The sequence below is a fragment of the Nasonia vitripennis genome, chromosome 5 (genome assembly GCF_009193385.2).
Source record: "Nasonia vitripennis strain AsymCx chromosome 5, Nvit_psr_1.1, whole genome shotgun sequence".
NCBI lineage: Eukaryota > Metazoa > Arthropoda > Insecta > Hymenoptera > Pteromalidae > Nasonia > Nasonia vitripennis.
The window spans coordinates 21,595,559-21,608,962 of NC_045761.1; the positions used below are offsets into that span (position 1 = coordinate 21,595,559).

Sequence of the window (13,404 nt, forward strand, 5' to 3'; positions counted from 1 at the left end):
TTTCCATGACTGTACGCACGTCGTCGATTAAAGAGAGGATAACCGACAAGGTGTCACGCTGTTAATTTCGAAACGTTTGAACAAACGAGGCACATGTTTTTTTTTCTCAAACTGCACACATCATCGGCTCATTTATCTCCGGAGAGAGACAAGAGCGAATATCTCTCTCTTGAGAACAAAAAATAAACGTCTTACGAGTAAATACATTTTACAATTACGACACTGAGATATTCGCCGCTGATACAGCGATATCCACCTGTCGATTCTGACGTCATTGTGTGTACAGAAGAGACGAAATTGTTATATCGACTGGCACAATCGAGTAGCTTCGATCGATTGACATAATACACAACTGATGCAGAACAATGCGATCGACGCGCGCATTTTTCGTACTAATCCTGGTCATCGATTATAGCGTACGTCGCGATACATCATATTTTTATTTTGCTGATAAGCGATTTGAAGAATTTATTTTTCGTTTTCCGCGCCACTTTGGTGCAATAATAAAAGAACGATGCTTTTACAGGACTATTATTAGCCGATGTATAGAAATGAGATTAATGGCAGTCGAAAATAGTCGAAAGTCGTAAAGTATAACTTTATATGCGAGCAACCTATTTAACGCCTCTAATTATAATATAAACCAAATCATCGACTTGTAAACCCCCACGTCGGTTCGTGAACTCATCGCAGTGCGTGTACAGAGAAAATTAATTTCATTCACTCCATCGAGCAAATTCGGCGTCGATGAACCTGTGAGTCTACTCCTAATTAATTACATAACATATGCGCGCGCCGAGGGATGTTTTATTATTCTGAGTCTCCGCACGTGTCGTCGTGGCAACCCACGCGCGTCTAAGCGAGAGATAGCGTCGGTATACGTACGACCCTTAAATAGCCGACTCGGCGCCGCCGTGAAATTAGCTTATACCACTTCGGTCTCTCAAAGTCAAGATTTCCTTCTGTTTTTACTGCTTTCTCGGAAGAGTCGAAATAGAGATTCGCGAGCTTTTTTTCTCCGTAGTAAGCTTTCATAATCAAATTTAAACTTTGCCGCCATCCTGAAAGCTCATCGACGTTCGAAAACCTCAAGCTTCACTGAATCAAAACAAGCCCTACGTGCGAGTCGGCAGCTCTCTCACTGCGAAAGCTCGCTTGATGAGGTGATTGCACCGGCAAAGTGACCGCTTTTCAAGCGCGCGTCGCTGCGTAGCGTGTGCGCCAACGAGCTTTTATAAATAGCAGCTTGAATTTCGCTGATTGTTTGCTCTATTTCGGACTACGCGCGAGCTTTTTCGCACGTCGACTCAATCTCGCGCGCTCGAGTTTATACTCGATAAAGTAGTCATCGTCGAGCTTGCGACAAAGCTGCGTCGATCAACAGGAAAAAAGAAGTGTGTGTACACAGAAAATATCAACTTTCTCTCTCTCTCTCTCTCTCTCGGTTCGTTGGAATAAACGAAAATACGCGAATAATATGAAAAAAGCTCGTAACGGAGCTGCATCCGAACAAAGCGCGCGAAAAAAGCGCGAAGCTTGAAATACATCGTAACAAGTGCCAGGACAGAAATAGATCGGTGGTCGGCAGCGGCAGCGCTGCTACTCTGTCGAGGTTTTATTATACAAGATAGTGTGCGCTGCGGAGAGAGCCAGGGGGTGGCAATGACGACGAGAGCAGGAATCTTCCGCCGGGTGTGATTTTTTTCTTCTCTCACTTAAAATTGTGAACAAATTTCCATTATACGAATTGTCCTTACGTAATTTTGATTAGCTACAAACTATATCGATCGAAAAATCGCTTATCGACAAAAACTGCGCTGTCCGGGCGATGAAGCACAACAATATCGCATTATGCAATGTCCTTCGCTTTTATTTATTCGCATCGTTGCAGAAAAATGCACGACTCCGTACACTGCGGCGGTGCTCTCGTTTTATCGGGCATATTTTCTTCTCTCTCTCTCTCTCTCTCTCTCTCTCTCTCTCTCTCTCTCTCTCTCTCTCTCTCTCTCTCTCGGCGCTCCGCACAACGGACTTTTCCACTATTTGTAATGCGCGGGAAACAAGGAAATGCTAATCGGATGAACTGACCGATCATTGTCCCTCTGGCGATAGTTTAATTTTTCGTTGACCTTATACATACTGCGCGCTGATGACATAATGTTTGAAAAAGCGCGGGAATATGTGGGACGCGCGCGCTTTTTTTGAAATCTCGACTGTTTGGTTTTTATATCCTCTGCAAAAGTATATAAGCGGCAGAGATAGAGATAACGAGAAGCTGAAGGAGAAAAAGAAGAATAATAAGAGGAGAGATACTGCAGATGCGGCGTAAAAAATGTTATTTCATTCAGTTCATCACTCGTTTTCTCTCTCGGGCTTCGCGAGATTGCACCGCGCGAGCGTATCGTGTGTTTTTTGCAGATTAATTTTATACTCTCCTCCTCTTTTTTTCTTCGTTAAATCTACCGCGATTCGGATGTAAAAATATGCGGTCCCAATTCAGGAGACTCGGCCCGTAAATGGCTTACGGAGAGACGCTCGTATATTACATGACATAATGTGCCCGCAATTAAAAATCTCCGCCGTAAAGCTTTGCGGCGAGCGAGCGCGCTCTCGATGGGTATCTTCTATTTGTAAACAGAAATAGGGATAGTCACCGACGCGGTCGTTTACCTCTCGGTGCGAGGCCCTAATGAATCAGCTTATAGATATATCGTATAACGATTCGAGGTGTGCTTCATCTATATCTCTCTTTGCGGTCTATACGGAGGATTATGGCATCGATATAGCTGTGTAACGTACCTCGAAGCTCGTCGTCTTCGAGTTTTTACTTCGGAAGAGATATCTTCGACGAGTTTTGAAATTATATCTCTCGAGGCGACGATAAGCTGGGGATTCGCGGCTTTCACATTCCTCGAGGATTTTTCCTCGTCGACGAGATTTCGTTCCATATAGGTGTTAAGTCCATAGACTAGAGTCCCATAAATCTCCATCCGAGTGAGCCGAGCCGTTGATAACTTCTAATCCGAGGCGTATAAGGTCGATTGGATAAGGACAGGAAGAACCAGGGCAGAGAGCCCAGTAAGACGGCTCCTCGTATTTTCTCTATTTTTTTCTTGCGTTCGTTATATTAAAGCAAGCCTTGGAATTGAAAATAAAACGAACGCGTTAAAAATACCCTCGTAGTATTGCGAAAATAAAAGCGGCTTATTTTTTTCCGAGAATAATTTATTATTATTGTAAAAAGTCTCGCTGAAAATAGCGCTTGTTTAAGTAAAGGAGAGAAAGCAGTTGGACGCTTGCGCGATGCATCTCGTGGTACCATCTCTCGGCCGGCGAAGAAATCGAGCTGCGAGAGATGAGAGAAATAAAAGTCAGCAGAGCCGGCACTTTTGTTTATTATTAAACGGCTGCATTGGTAGTAGAGACACTAATCGGAGCAGGACGGCGTGTGTGTCTATATAGGTATACATAAATCCTTAGGCCCCGCTGATGGCCTTGTGCGCAATTTCTTTTATGTAAGCGCCGGCTTTATTTAGGAGTCGTTGAGCTTGTTTATTTTATTTTTTTTTTTAATTCGATCGATCGCGAAAATAGGAGTAACTATACCTATATATTCATCGAATATAATGGTATACTTTCGATTGGCTTGAAGAAAAAAAATCAAAGCCCGAGACCCCGCTCCAAATTCGCAGCCTCCAAAAATTAGAACAGCAGCGCGTGAGCACATACTCGGCGGGCAAATTTAAATACCAATATCAGCCCGCATCGAGAGAGAGAGAGAGAGAGAGAGAGAGAGAGAGAGAGAAAGAGAGAGAAAAAGAGACAAGGTTGGAGAAGAAAAAAAAAGTCACGGCGGCGAGACGGCCGAAATACTACTCTCTGGCGCGAGAATGGGCTGAAGGAGACTAAAGGTCACAAGCGCGCGCAGCTGCCATTCAATTTTATTGGACTTGGGCATCGTAGTTGAGTGGGTTTTTTGCGAGACACCCGGTGGATTTTCACCCCTCGATGATAGAGAGAGAGAGAGAGAGAGAGAGAGAGAGAGAGAGAGAGAGAGAGAGAGAGAGAGAGAGAGAGAGAGAGAGAGAGAGATAGGGGATGGCTTTATTTCGTCGGGGTTAAGATTTCGCTGTGGTGGTCGACTTATACACTTTCGTATACTATGATCATCCAAGAATTTTAAACACTACTGTCTATACCTTCGTTTCATGATTAGCCGTAGCACAGACCGCATCATCCACAAGAAACTTCACTCGAAAATCCACGATATTTCTCTCACAATCTTCACAGCACACCCGCAGCAATGACGAGTTTCCTCGCACTGAGCTGATGCTATAATACATCACGAGTTATACTCATCATACGCACAATGAGAAGTAGACGAAGAAGCGGTTCTCTATACACAGAGTATCGGGTTTAACGCGACGCTTTTTACTCGCTCTACTCCTCACGTCTAATGTATACTTAGTGCGTCGCTCAAGGTACGTTAGAAAAGGTGGAAATCGAGTGCGGCACTGAATTAGCAAAACTGATAAGAGAAACACATTTTTTCCGGCTTCTCGTGCCGTGTATATAGAAAACTAAACCGAGCTCTTCGAAAATTACAGCTACGTATATATACTCTCACCGCATTCCAAGCGCGCACAGGTAGCACTTAAAAATCATCGCCGACGCAAGACTCTCCGAGAATAGCGCGAAAAATGCAAAAGCAAAAGCCACGAGCGTTATGCACCTCTCGGTTCATCGAACCCATACATATTTACAGCTGAATACACGCGTGCGGATATCTATATACCGGCGAAAATAATCGATTCCCGACTGTCATTACGTAAGCTGGTATGTCTATTATTTTTCCGGGACTACGCAGATACTTGTCGTGCGGCTTATCTGAAGATTGTGATGAGCACGTGGGTAATTCGAGAAAAAAAAGATCAACCTTTGGACCCGCTCGCTCCGGGTTCACGTGATAGGATTCCGCTATTCGAGTGGTTTTGTGTTTATATACGCGATGTAGCTCTCGCGAGAGTCATCAATGAAGCTTCGATTTATCCTGTATAATTAACTACAACGAAGCCAGTCTCGATTTCGTTACTATCTATCGCCGCAGTCGAAACGATATACCCCGGGAAGGTCACACATATCGGTGCATGTAAATAACACACACTCGAGCGAGCGATTTTGCTTATCGCTTATTATCTTCGAAAATTCAACGAAACACTTCGTATCCACACTCGATTCGCGCAAGTTTCCGAAACGAGAGAGAATCATTCCAGGATTTAATCTGACCGCAATAGTCACCGGCACGTCCCTAACTGACCATCACCCGCGCACGTGTACACCTACGGTCCGACACGTTTTCGCTCGAAGGTAAATTAATTTATACCCATACAGCGAGTGCACGTCCGTCTTTTACCGAAATTCGAACGACGCGACGGTATTATTTACGTTCTATAGATTCATTCTTCGGAACGACCTCTGCTGAAGCTACATATTTCGCGAAGATGTACAGCATTAATAATTCATGCCGATTTCACTCTCTCACAGCTCAGCAAACTTTCACCGAAAAGTTTCGCGCTTTTCGCGTCGAGTACTTTTGAAAATTCGAACATATCAGAAAAACCCTTGTCTTCTTTCTCGGTCGACGACAACAATAACACAAAATTTCGCAACTCGCGCGTAGCAGCACTATTTGACAGACATGGCTCACACACGCGTCCTCTTATCGAAATCACGCCGGTGTTGTATTTTATGTTATACTTACATGTTCTTCGGAGCAGCGGACAGAGAGATTCTCCGGCCGCAGATATGGTCGAGTCGATAATGAGAAGCGAAAAGATCTAGCAGCGGTAGTGCAATGAGTAGATATAATACAGGATCGTCGCAGTATCACACGCACAGAACATACTTTTATCCTTTACCCCGAGAATTCCGTATAAACTATATTTACAATAAAAAAAAACGACCGCGAGAGAGAGAGGAGCGTTGTAAAATAATAAAGCGAGTGTGCGATGTAGCTTACTATGTACAATTTAAATAAATAAATTAAAAAAAAACGACGGAGTGTCATCGAGACCTGCGACCTCTCTCTCTCTCTCTCTCTCTCTCTCTCTCTCTCTCTCCTCGGCGACACTACGGTACGCCCTTAGCGCACGCCAGGACCGGACTGACTGTAGATATGCTACTCGCACGTATGCGAGAGAGAGAGAGCTTAGCGCCGTGTTGGCCTCTGAGTGTATGTGTGTGTGTGATATGTGCGTGTGGATCGTGTATATAGCTCGTCTCGTTCTCTCGGGGACGCCGGTCGTCGCCGGCTCTGTTATACTGTTTGCGCGGAGAGCAGCCCCGGTTCCCTTTCCACCGGCGCCTTATAGCGGAGAGCTGTGATGATGGGGGGAAATCGGGGCGGAATGGCTCGCCTGATAGGTTGGGATTTTTGGTTTGTTTTGATGACTTTTTTCTTATAATTCGGGATGCGATTTTTGGTAATGAGAGCGCGAAATAGAGTTTTTGAATTTTTACAGATTAAGCTTTGCGATGGGCCGTGAACTTGAGAGTTATATATACTCTTTGGGAAAAAGGTGAAAGCTCGCCAAGATTCCGGTCTCAAAAATTGCAGTTTCAATATTCCCCGTTGTCAAGTAGCAACGTTGGAGACATTTTCGCCCGGCTGACAATAGCGCGCCGAGTTTGAGCTGACGCGATGACAAAAAAACTTTGAGGCTAAAAACGACGATCGTTATTGTCACAGTCTGTAATCCTCGCGGATTGTTGCATCATCGGACACCAGTTTTCGGAAAACAATGATGGTTTGATGTAGCGTTGAAATTTATACGAAGTTTACCGATCGTCAAGCGCAATAAAACCGTTTAGCGAATAATTGAAAATTTACGCAGACGATCGTTTATTTTCAGTATAACGAACTGGCGAACGCTTAGAGACCAGTGTAAAACCGGGACCACCTACGACTTCTTTTCCGCATATCCCTGACGGACGTGGTACCGATCGGTATGCGGTCTTACCGATCATTCGCGAAAAAGTGCATTACTCAACCAAAGCAAAATCACCCCTTCACCATATCACCCGAGACTCTTTTATTTTTTCTCGATATACATAATAATATCTCGTTCGAGTTTCCGCGTTCAAAAGGTACACACACACACATACACATATTGAGCCCGCGCTTGCATAGCCGGTCTCCCCTGCATCGGACACTTACATGGCACACACACACTTATCCGAGAGCCGGGAGAAATCGGAGGGACAGAGAGACGACGAGTCGAGAGAGTAAAAAAGGAGCCGGCGACGAGGAGAAAGAGAAAGAGAGAAGGAGAAAAGTCGGCCGAGCGCTGCAGAGTCTCTCTGCGTTATAAAACGCATGCGCGCCTCGCCGGCCTCGTGCGCTTCACGTGATCGGCTTTAAATGCCCAATGACTGCGAGCCGGCAGACACGTGGATTTCGGAATGCTTCGGGGCACCCCAGCGATATTAAACAGCCGAGAAAGAGAGAGAAAGACGATGCAGCCTGGCGCCGCTTTATTTTGCCGCAGAGACATTGTTGTTCGTGCATTGTGTGTTATATGTAAAGGGGAAGAGAGAAAGAGAGAGAGAAACCGGTCGAGGGTGCGGGTAAATTTTTTCTCGATGCGATCTGTTGAAGGGGGTCGATTTTCTATTATCGTGTAAGCTGGTGGAAATTACATCGAGATGGCCTGAATTATTGAGCGTATCGGCGATAAATCGATTTTTATTTACTCAGCGTAGATCAACGGGTTTTTTTATCGAGTGTGTTTTTTCGCAATTTTAACGAGAGCAGACTTATATTGCGCGAAGAAAAGTAGTTTGCTTGTAACGTAAATCATTTCGTGGATTGAAGTTTATAAATAGACGCGGCAACGTAAGCGTTACGTATGATGTAGAACGAAACACGTTTTCGGTGCAGGGAGAGAGAGAGAGAGAGAGAGAGAGAGAGAGAGAGAGAGAGAGAGAGAGAGAGAGAGAGAGAGCAGAAAAAAGAGGTTTTGAGTTGTGCGTGTCTGCAACGTTTTTGCGAATTATAAGCCGCAAGGTTTGTATTTGTCTAGAGCAGTTACAAAATTATTAAACGAAATACTCGAAGTAGAGACAGAGATAAACAGCTGCGTAATCTGTGTGAGAACATTCCTATAAGTATAGCCACTAAAAGGTCCTGTTTATCGCACGACCCTCGTGATGGTATTTATGTATGGATCCTCGTCTATCCCCTATTTCGAGTCACTTTGGGATTGGTGTCGAATATGGATGACGGATGACTTGTTTTCGTAAATATCTTACTGAAGATCCCGTTAGTTGACTGCACACGTGTAAACTGAATATTACTATCGCTCTTAGGGGGTATGACCAGATCCCGATGAGTCATGAGGTCGACAAAGGGTTAACCGCGCTTACTATAGTCAACATTTGAGTACAAGTATCTGACGTTTTATCGAATCTATAAATACGTACTTGATTAAAATTAAAATTAGTTCTAAATTTGAAAAAGAATATACGATCCCTATATCAGCGCTCTAAAAATACCGGCTAATAAAAAGCCCAAAAGAAAAATCTCCTCTTCCTAAAGTGACCGAACCACGTCTACATTGCATCACAGTATCAGTAGAGCGAAGCGAACAAGTTCACACACACACACACACACATATACACGAGTCTCTCGTCCCTCGCGCATCATCCGGTGCATCAGGCGAGAGTCGTCGTCGTCGTCGTCGTCGGCGCGCGCAAAAGTGGCTCGATGAAACTCGACTCGGCGACATTTATCGCCAAGGCGTGACGCCTATAGCTCTTCTTTCTCTCTTTCCTCATAACTATGTACACGCAGTCGACTCACCTCGCTCTCTGATGGTCTTATCGAGCCGTTAACGATTAGCGAGAAACGATGCGAGACGCGAGACAACAATGCTAAGGGTATTAAGGTTTTACCTTCGGAGTGACTGATGCTCGAGACGACTTTTACTGCACATACCCGGTGCTATGGGGGACCAGCCTTGAACTTCGAAAATTTAAAATATATCGAAAGTCTTGGAGAATTTTTGGCTTGGAAGCGAATTTGCATTCGGAGGAAGATATTCAGATTTCCGACGGCGCTTATACAGGGGAAAAAAAACTTGACATTATTATGAACAGGTTTCGCGGCATATACACTTTGCGCCGGGAGAGTCACGACTTCATCACGCCGAGTCGCCGTGCTATATTTAGTCGAATTCAAATGAGTTTCTTACCTTCGAAATTGACGGAAAACTAAACTATATCTACGCTCGTATATTTGTCATAACATTGAAATTTCAAGTTATTAAAACACGACCGCAATTACCGACAAGTACACACACACGCGGGCGCGCGCGCACTATCGGCTTTCTTTTCGAAAATAACTTTTCGTTCGGCCGACCGGTATTACATAGGGACCAGGTTTCTCACACACACACACACACACACGATTCCATAAATTTCGCCTCGACAGCCGCTGCATCGAGGCTAACCAGAATTTCTCTCTCGTATTCTACACACGTGAGCCGTGTGTGTGCATCGGGCACTTATCTGGCGGTTCTTCTTTCGTCTACCTCACTTCATTTAGCTTCGCTTGTATATCCTCGAGAAAAATACTCACACAACTTCTTGTATATTATAACGTCGTCGCGCAGCTCGGACTGAATTTCAAGTTTGCTCGTGTTTTGGTATTTTCTAATCTGCAGCGCTTTCGTCTATATAATTTTACGAGAAAGTTCGAACGAAGTTTCATTAGAAAGTATACACGCGTAGAAACATCGCAGCCCTCGAAGATTGATAAATCGTCTTCCATATCCGACGAACTCATTCGTCATTATTATAGTATCCTCCCTCTCGATTATTCAATTTTCGCGCGTCGCGTCGTTAACCGCTTTCCTCGGGGTCGTCCCTCTCGCAGCTTTTTTAACGTTATTACATGCACTCGTGTACGTATATGCATACGCGCCGTCTCGCAACCTTGGAAAAGCATTCCTTTACCTCGCGCCGAGGCGCGAATAGGTTCGCGTGTGCAGCGTTTCTGGCCCCTTCCTTCCTCGAGTCGCGACGGAAATAGTATTTTCATTCATAAATTGCTCGCGAGTGCATACCGATGCATTTATCCGCTTCTTGTAGGCTTATAGCGTATATAGCGTAAAAATATGTATAGGTGCTATAGCGTAAGAAACGCCGCGGTCTCAATTAAAAAATTGAAATTCATCGCACGTATAATATGTAGCAATAAACTAACAGATATATAATGCATCTTTTAATGTTTTGCCATAACAATGCAAAGTCAAGAATAAGAGAAAAACCAAACTTACGTTTCTCAACGTTGCGCCTCAGTCGCGACGGCGTCTCAGCACGTGTATACTATCGTGGCAGAACCGGCGATGTGAATGAACGGACACGAGCTTGATCCCATCAGAGCTCGCCTGTATCGCAGCCGTTCTGCGCTATTATTCCTGACGCGTGCGATATATAATATCTGCTCGAGAGTTTAACGAAATCCGTCGACGTTTTAATATACGAATACGAAAGTTATATACGTCATTTTTAATAATTTGGCGGGATATTGAGAATTTTAAATCATTGCTGTTGAATTATAAATCGGAGTCTTAATTTTCGACGAAATTGCGGACTGATACAAGAAGATTAAAATTGCTGCGGGTTGCAAGATTTGAAAAAAATAAATTGTTGAAAAAAGGAAGGTTTAGAGCACACGAAATATTCTGAAATATTTTCTAGAATCACAAGAGTCGATCGGACGATTTAATCCGATCACGTTGCATCATTCCAGGATAGCCTGACACTCCACGTTTTTAATGAGTGTTCGGCAGCGCCAATAAAGAATAACGTGAAAAAAATCATGATTTTATCACGTGGTAGTGGAAACGGTGAGATAAAGACAAGTCTATAGTAGATCAGTAGCTTTCGAAACTCGAAATTTTTTCCATGCGACGCTAAGTGTTTAAATCTGTGCGAATATATATCTCATGAATTAAATAGACGATTTTATCAAATAAATAAATTTAAATTGAACAGCAAAGAAATGGTGACATTGTGTCTCAAATTTCTAATAAGAAATTATCATTAAAATGTTTACTCGTCTCGTCAGCAGCGAGTAAACAGTTCTTTTTTAAGCTATTCTTCGCGAGTTGAAAAAGTGAAGGATTTTTCCTGCGTGTAAGATAGTATTATAAGATAATTGAGCTTAGAACATTTGGCTACCTTGAATCAAACTTCATAACACAGTATAAACGGAAAATTTTTGTTCCAAGGTGCATCAACGTCTGGTTAACTTGTCAACAATTCACCATAGCTCAAAAAATGACATACTCCATTTTCGAATTCCTCACGCTCCGTAAAACCTCAACCCATCAGCGTCATTTACGACTCGTTTTACGACCCACACGCGATATACTCCTCGCGCATCAACTAGCTCCTAACGATCAAAAATTTTTCCCACATAAACGCTCACTTAGACCCAATAAATTTCTCAGATCTGTGAAATGCTTATTAAAAGCCGTAAATTTTCCATTCCGCGAAAAAACGAACCGTGTCGCCTATGTATGTAACGCTCGCGCATTCAAAGTGCGCGCCACAGCGGGAACCTGCTCCACCCATAAAACGAGCAACTGCCGCACGCGACAACAGGAAATTTCGCTCACGCGTTTATGCGTAGCGTATAAGAGATGCAATTCTCGACTCATGAATTATTTTCATGTAAGTGAGTGCCCGAGAGTCGTGGGGGCCGAACAGCTTTCGCGCGCTTCCGAGTCTATGGGGATTGATTAAATGCGGAGACTGGGATTTTTCGCTCGGGTTAATTCGGGATTGATCGCCATTTAGAAAGTCCCTACTCTCATTGTTATGGCTGACGATTTGCATGTTTGTGTGGGTATATTATAATCGCGAATATCGCGTTGAATTTGAATTTCCGTTTGGCCGCCGCCGATCGGTATCGCGGTGAATTCTACTCGGTCATTTCCTGCTTCGTTTTATCTCGTTAAATTTTTCAAACATATACTTTAAATAAATCAATCATTTATATTTCATTTTACGTACTTTTGTACGAGTTCACCTCTAAAAATCGGCAAAGGTCAAACCCACGACTACATAACGATCTTACCTCATCAACTCGATCTCCCCCCCCCCCCCCATAAAAAAAATCGTCCCAACAAAGCTATCATTACCTCTCGTTAAAAGCCATAAAAAGCTCTTAAATAACTCAATAACACCCCTCGCGCTCATCCACGCGTGCCTCACATATACGCCAACGTCAACAAGCAGACGAAGAAGAAGAAAAAACAAAATCAGAACCTCGGCTTTCGAACGTCGCTCGGCCGGCTATAAATAAGTAGCCCGGCTTATATTCGCGCGCGCTCTCCTTCGCGAGAGGAAATCGAGCGCGTGGGCGATTCGAAAACGTAGCGGCGGCCACTCCTGATTGTGGCCGGCAGCAGCTTATCAATTTTTCACGCTCCTCGAGAGAGATGCATGTGTCGGCCTGCAGTTTATGGGGCCATGTGCGTTGGAGCGGTTTATTTTATTGCCCGGGATTTCGCATATCGTGTGTGTACGAGGGGCCGGCTCGCCATAGGTAATTGTTGTTGATTTTTTCGCTGGTGTGGGAGAGGGATTATTGTTGATTTTGACGGCTATGTTGCGCGCGAGGCTCGTAATGAGCTGGTACATAAATCGTGAGCGGTATGTTCTATTGTAGAGTAATAATATTTTGTTGTGTGGTGTATGCCGGCGAAAAATATCGAAGACTGCGAGAGTGCAGCAGATAAACACGTTTAAAAAGAGCTTCTAGCAGGTTCTCGAGATTTATTAGTTTACAAGATGTGTCTACGCGCAAAAATGTTTTAATCGAACCTTTTTCGCAGGCTCCAAAGTAGTTTACGCTGAAACTAGACATTATGGAAGCGGCCTCGCCCAAATTGCATATAGAATGTTGAAATTAATTGCGAATATTAAACTTGATATTATCTACAAGGGACACGCGCGCATAAGTAATATTTTTCGATGCATTGCGATGCAAGCAAGCCCGTGTGTAAAACAGGCTATAATTGACAAGTGGTCCCATTAAAGGCCTTAACGACGTACGACCGTCCAGTGATGCGCTTACTTTTTTGATAACCGCGACGTGCGTAGGCTGAGAGATGACTGCCATCCGTCAAGTCGGCTTTGCTAATTAATTTCGGCTGCGTTTTTGTTTTTTGTTTTTGCCTGTGATTAAGGGTGTACCGTTCGTACATGACAAATACACTCGATTTGCATATGGAGTTTGTACTGACAACGTGTGTTCTATAAAAATTTAGCGAATCTAGCGACGGCATAAGATGTATATAAACCAATAAAGCAGACGAGGAGATCAACTTTTAC

The 13,404-nt window shown here is 43.8% G+C and overlaps 1 protein-coding gene across 5 annotated transcripts in view; it reads right to left on the reverse strand.

Annotated features, from left to right (window-relative positions):
* The window catches only part of LOC100124048 (protein phosphatase 1 regulatory subunit 3B-A), a 23,830-nt gene extending 13,474 nt beyond the window's left edge, over positions 1 to 10,356 (reverse strand). For 2 of the 5 annotated variants that reach the window (XR_004227859.2, XM_032601026.1), the window contains exon 1: positions 5,762 to 6,166. The gene's annotated coding sequence lies outside the window, so the exon portion shown is untranslated. Of the gene's footprint in view, positions 1 to 4,199; positions 4,697 to 5,761; positions 6,167 to 10,337 lie in introns of those variants that run through there. The other 3 variants (XR_004227862.2, XM_032601029.1, XR_004345075.1) reach the window with 2 other exon arrangements.
* Positions 10,357 to 13,404: the final 3,048 nt, after the last annotated feature.